The sequence below is a fragment of the Pinus tabuliformis genome, chromosome J (assembly GCF_031772625.1).
Source record: "Pinus tabuliformis cultivar Carrire ecotype Pingquan chromosome J, CPIR1, whole genome shotgun sequence".
Classification (NCBI taxonomy): Eukaryota; Viridiplantae; Streptophyta; class Pinopsida; order Pinales; family Pinaceae; genus Pinus; species Pinus tabuliformis.
In genome coordinates this window covers 188,339,968-188,346,939 of record NC_142295.1, presented here as the reverse complement: position 1 = coordinate 188,346,939, position 6,972 = coordinate 188,339,968, and positions in this window count along the sequence as shown.

Here is a 6,972-nt window from a genome sequence, read left to right as displayed (position 1 = left end):
AAACATAGAATGAGTTACATATAATATAATATCAATTACATTATTTTTACATGACAGTCAACTCTATATTAACTGCCAACCTAGATCCATCTTAACTCCATATCTATCAAGCCCTGAGAGGGATCAAATCTCTAGAGGTGCAAACCCTTGGATTAAATCTCTAGAGGTGCAAAACTTGAGAAAATGTTTACACCTCTAGAGATTTGATCCCTCTCTGCGCTTGATAGATCCAGAGTTAAGATCCATCTAGGGGATTTGATCCCTCTCTGCGCTTGATAGATCCAGAGTTAAGATCCATCTAGGGGTTTCAGTCATGTGGCCAAAAATCTAACGAACATGTGATTGATTTTATCGATAATATGTAAAATCATCTAATATTAAATATAATCATTTTAAATATGCTAAATATGTCTGAGATTAATGTGGTCATTTTAATTTTAAATTTTGAATGTAAAGTGATAATGTAATAGTGTTGATTGATAGAAAATGTGAATAATAAGAATATAATAAATTACAAATAGTTTTTCATTGTGATTAATCTCAAACTATTTTCTTCTACTATTCTTATTTCACCCTGTTACTTTTGTTGTCTCTTCTTATCCATTATGTGAAAATGACATGACAAGTTAAATGGTAAACCATTTAAATCTTTAACTTGACATATTGTAGAAAACATCATACCTTGTCTCTCTTTCTCTCCAATATTAATAGGTTGAATTACTATAACACAAAAATCAATGTACATTGTCAATAATTTTGTATGTTTACATTGAAATCAATGCACAATATTAATCCAATCACTTTAAAATTAATGTACCATCATACATCCAAGTACATCAAATCATAAATCAAAATCTACGCTGAAATCAATGCATCTAATGCAAGAAATTAAATAAGATTAGAAAACAACATTTACATTGAAATCAATGCATCTGATGCAAGCAATCAAATACGATTCAAATCAATGCATCTAGTGCAAGTAAGAAAATAATTTTATAAACCAACATCTACACTGAAATCAATGCATCTAGTGCAAGTAAGCAAATAGGATTATAAACCAACATCTACACTGAAATCAATGCATCTAGTGCAAGCAATCAAATAGGATTAGAAATCACCATCTACACTGAAATCAATGCATTTAGTGCAAACAATAAAATAGGATTAGAAATCATCTACATTGAAATCAATGCATCTAGTGCAAGCAATAAAATATTATTAGAAATCAACATCTACATTGAAATCAATGCATCTAGTGCAAGCAATCAAATAGGATTAGAAATCACCATCTACACTGAAATCAATGCATTTAGTGAAAGCAATCAAATAGGATTAGAAATCATCTACATTGAAATCAATGCATCTAGTGCAAACAATCAAATATCATTAGAAATCAACATCTACACTAAAATCAATGCATTTAAACTGAAATCAATGCATCTAGTGCAATAAATATTCTTCTCTCTCCCCCCCTCCATCTATATATATATATATATCTCCCTCCATCTCTCCATCTTTGTCTCTCTATCTCAACCCCCCAAACACACATGCTCTCTCACTCCATATCTATCAATCTCTCTGTCCCTCCCTCTCTCTCTCCATCTCTCTCTTCTTCCCTCTCTTCACTTTCCATCTATATCTCTATCTCCCTTTGTCTCTCCATATCACACCCAAAACATACACTCTCTTTCTCCAATCTATCTATCTATACCTCCCTCCTCCTTTCCCTCTCTCACTCTCTCTTCCCCTTCTCTCCCTCTCCCCCATTTTTATCTCTCTTCCCTCTTGTTATCCTCTCTCCCTCTCTCTCCATATTTCTTATCACTCCCTCTCTTTCTCTCTACCTTTCTCTCTCTGTTTCTTTATTCTTACCTCTCTCTCCCACCCTCCAACTCCGTCTCTTTTTCCCTTCCTCTCTCCACTCTCTCTCTCTCTCTCTCTCTCTCAATCTCTGTTACTATATCCTTCCCTCTCTCCCCCATTCTCTCCATCTTTCCTTATTTGTCTCTTTATCTCACCCCCAAACATACACTCTCTCTCTCCATCTCTCCCTTGTCACTCCCTCTCTCTCTCCACTTCTCACTCTCTATGTATTTTTTCTTCCCTCCCTCTCTCCTCTCTCTCAAGTCCGCTCTCTCGTACTTCCTCTCTCCCCCTTTCTCTCCTCCCTCCCTCTCTCTTCCCCCATCACTCTCTCTCTTTGCCCTCCAATCCTCTATCTTCCCCCATCACTCTCCTCCTCTCTCTCAAGTCTTGTCTCTCATTCTTCCTCTTTCTCCCTTTCTCTCTCTCTCTCTCTCTTTTCCCTCCAATCATCTCTCTCTATCTCTCTCTTCCCCCATCACTCTCTCTCTCTCTCTCTCTCTCTCTCTCTCTCTCCAACTACGTTGCTGTATCCCTCCCTCTCCTTCTCTCCCCCCCTTCTCCCTATCTCTCTTTCTTTGTCTCTTTATCTCACCCCTAAACATACTCTCTCTCTCAATCTCTCCCTTGTCACTCCCTCTCTCCACTTCTCACTCTCTATGTCTTTCTTCTTCCCTCCTTCTATCCTCCTCTCTTACAATTCATCTCTCTCCCTTTCTCTCATACCTTCCTCTCTCTTCCACCATATCTCTCTCTCTCTCTCTCCGCCCTCTAATTCTCTCACTATATCCCTCCCTCTCTCCTTCTCTTTCTCCCCCTCCATCTTTGTGTTTCCCTCTCCCTCTCTTACCCTTGTCTACATCTCTCACTCATCTCCCTCTCTCTCACCTCTATCACTCTATGTCTTTGTTCTTCTCTCCCATATATATCTAGAGTTAATATATATCATGATATATTAATATATGTTATAATATAACAAATTTAATATTGTATTAATCCAAAGTTATTAAATTTAATAATATTAATATTGTAATATATTAATATGAATATTATATTTAATATTAATAATAATATTAATCTTTTAATATTAATATTAGGGTTAATACTGCTTTTTTGTATGGTATTAATAATAATTTGGCATATGGTATTTGGCCCATAGGCGTGACCTAAATAAAACCTATTTTTTGAGTGTTAGTAAGTATAAAGAGGTTTTTGGAGGAAATATAAAAAGAGATTTTATTTATTTACCATATCTCTTTTATTTACCATGGTATTTGGCCCATAGGCTTGGTATATAATCATACGTTGATTTTCTAATCCTATTTGATATAATTTTATTTATTTATCATACCTCTTTATACCTCTTTTATATTTATTTATTTACCATACCTTTTTTTATAAATATGGTATTTGGACCATGGTATTAAATATTATTTGTCCCATGGTATTTGGCTCATAGGCTTCACCTAAATAAAACATATTTTTTGAGTTTTTTACGCAATAAATATAAAAATGAGGTTTTATTTATTTACCGTACCTCTAGTTTATTTATATTTTTATTTATTTACCATACCTCTGAAGTTAATATAAAAAAAAAAAAAAAACTTACCATACCTCTGAAGTTAATATAAAAAAAAAAAACTGTATTTATTTACCATACTTATAGTTTATTTATATTTTTATTTATTTACCATACATCTTTTTGAGTATTCGCAAACCTCTTTATATTTTAAATTTATATTTTTGTTTATACATATTAATAATTAGATTGACTTAACGGTTAAACATTACGTTTACATTTACATGTTTACGTTTTTATGTGAGATATAACCATACTGGGTTGTTTACATTTACATTTGCGTTTACGTTTTTATGTGAGACCTCCCTAACATATTCTATTAATGGAATAAGATTTTTCTCTCTTTATATATATATATATATGTCTGTAGAATATAAATCATAAATAAAATATTTCAATGTTATATATATATTATTTATGATTGATATTCTACACATTAAAATGTTAACACATGTCTCAATCATATTTGGAAGTAGAAAACATATATTCATAGAACTCTCTTTTTCTATCTTTACATAATTAGTTTTGTTACAAATATTTTTTAAAATGTTACATGTTTATTTATCTCTCTATATATTATATTCATATTTCAATTATTACATGTCAATTTTATATTAAAAAATGAATGAATTACAAATCTCCCTAAAACACTTATTAATCTAATAAGAACTCTCTCTCTTTATATATATGTTATTATTATTTTTGAAATGTTATATATCAACTCCATAATAAGAATGCAGTAAATTACACATATCCCTTACAATAAAAAGTGAAAATATAAGAAAATTTTAGTAAAAATATAAGATATTTTTTTAATTTGAATTACTTTGTAATTATTTTTCTTTATATAAATTTCATATAAAACTATGTTATTTAATATTTAAATATTTTATTTATAACTAACATCAATTTTTTTGTTATTAGTATATTTTTGTTTTAATTATTACATATCAACGTCAACTAAATATAGAATAAGTTACATGTTGTTAGAAAATTATATATTACAGAGCAATGGAACACATAAAATATTGCAGAAATATAAACACAGAAAACGCACAAAAAAAGAGAGACACAGATATACGTGGTTCACCCAATTTGGGCTACGTCCACCCCGAACAGCCAGTCTTTCCTTTCTATTATCCAGCAAAATGAAGAGACACAACCTACAGCAAATTCGCTATAATATCCTCTGTTTTCTCTCACAGTCTCACCTCTCTGTTTCTCGCTCACAGAATACACATCTATATCTCAACCTCAAATACAATGCCCTCATACAAAGAGAGGGGGTTTCCTTCTAGGGCAAAAAAACCCTAAACTAAACATAAGTTCTACCGTCAGATCATCTGCCTAATGAACGGCCCAGATTGACTATAAATTAATATACTTTTACAAGGCAATTTTACATTTGTTTTTAGCTTCGGGGGCGCTGCCCCCGAGCCCCCACCGAGGGACCACTGGCCCCCGGACCCCCCAGTCGGGGGGGATCGGCCCCCCCGGACCCCCGCGGGGGGGACAAGTCCCCCCCGCACCCCCCCGCGTGGAGGGGTGTACAAACTTCCTGGGGTATACATCCGGCTGAAACAAAGACCTCTGAACAATCATGCTCCACACACAACAATCTCCCACTTGGAGAATGATTGTAGAAACTCCACCGCTGCTTCATTTGCTGGACAATGACTCCTCTTTGGACCTAGTTGTTTCTCATCTTCATCGTCATCTTTGAAGACCAATTGAAACTGAACATATTCTCAGTTTCTCCCTGGTTACAACTTTTGTTAGCATATCTGCAGGATTCTGGCTAGTGTATATCTTTTCCAGCTTCAACTCTCCATCTTCCAACACTGATCGTATGAAATGGTACTTGAGCTGTATGTGTTTAGTTCTAGAATGAAATGCTGAGTTCTTTGCAAGATGAATGGCACTTTGACTATCACTGTATAACGTGCCCATATCATACTCCTTACCCAATTCACCCATAAACGTTTGTAACCAAATCATTTCTTTACTAGCCTCTGTAGCAGCAACATACTCTACTTCTGTTGTTGAAAGTGCAACAACACTTTGGATTTTTGAAACCCAACTGATAGATGTTCCTCCAACAGTAAATACATATCTTGTAGTGCTCCTCCTGTTATCTCTGTCACCTGCCATATCTACATCAACATATCCCTGTAGAGAAATGTTTGAACCACCAAAGCATAATGCTTGATCTGTGGTACCTTTCAAATACCTGAGAATCCATTTCACTGCCATCCAATGTTCCTTTCCTGGATTGTTCATGTACCTGCTTACAACTCCCACTGCATGTGCAATATCAGGCCTTGTGCAGACCATTGCATACATTAAGCTTCCAACTGCTGATGCATATGGAACTTTAGACATATAATCCATGTCTTCTTGGGTCTTTGGGCACATTTCCTTGCTAAGTTTGAAATGGCTAGCAAAAGGTGTACTAACTGGTTTTGCATTTTGCATATTAAATCTTTTCAACACCTTTTGTATGTACTCATTCTGAGACAATGTTAATTTGCGATTTTTCCTGTCTCTAGTTATTCTCATACCAAGGATTTGTTTTGCAGCTCCCAAATCCTTCATTGCAAATGAATTTGCCAATTTTCTTTTGAGTACATTTATTTCCTGCATGTTAGATCCTGCAACAAGCATGTCATCCACATACAATAACAATATAATATAGCTGCCATCATTTTGCTTTTTCAGATAAACACAATGATCAGAGTGACATCTAGTATAACCTTGTTCAGACATAAACTTGTCAAATTTTAGATACCACTGCCTTGGAGCTTGTTTTAAGCCATACAAGCTCTTCTTCAACCTGCACACTAGTTTCTCCTTCCCTTTCACCTCATATCCTTGTGGCTGCTGCATATATATCTCTTCCTCCAAATCCCCATGGAGAAAGGTTGTCTTTACATCTACCTGCTCAAGATGCAAATCTTCAGCTGCTACAAGACTTAAAATAGTTCTGATTGAAGTCATTTTAACAACAGGAGAAAATATTTCATCAAAATCAATACCTTTCTTCTGTGCAAACCCCTTCACCACAAGTCTAGCTTTGTACCTCTGTTTTCCTCCATCTTCTTCCTTCAGCCTGTAAACCCATTTATTCTTCAATGTAGTTTTTCCTGCAGGCAACCTGACTAAATCCCAAGTCTGGTTATGCATTAAGGAGTCCATCTCTTCTTCCATGGCTACCTCCCACTTCTTCCTGCTTTCAACCTGCATTGCTTCTTCATAACATTCGGGTTCACCAGAATCAGTCAACAATAAATAATATAATGAAGGAGAGTATCGTTCAGGGGGTCTACTTATCCTGGTAGATCTTCTAACACCACTTTCAAGTGTTTGGGGTGCCTGTTACTGTTGTGGTGGTTGCTATTGTTGATTATTATTATTTTCAGGCACCTTTACCTTTTCAGTGATGTCACCAAGAACTGCGTATTCCTTGTTTTCGTTTTCTTTCTTCTTTTCCTGCAACTGATTCTTATACAAGACCTTTTCATTGAATATTA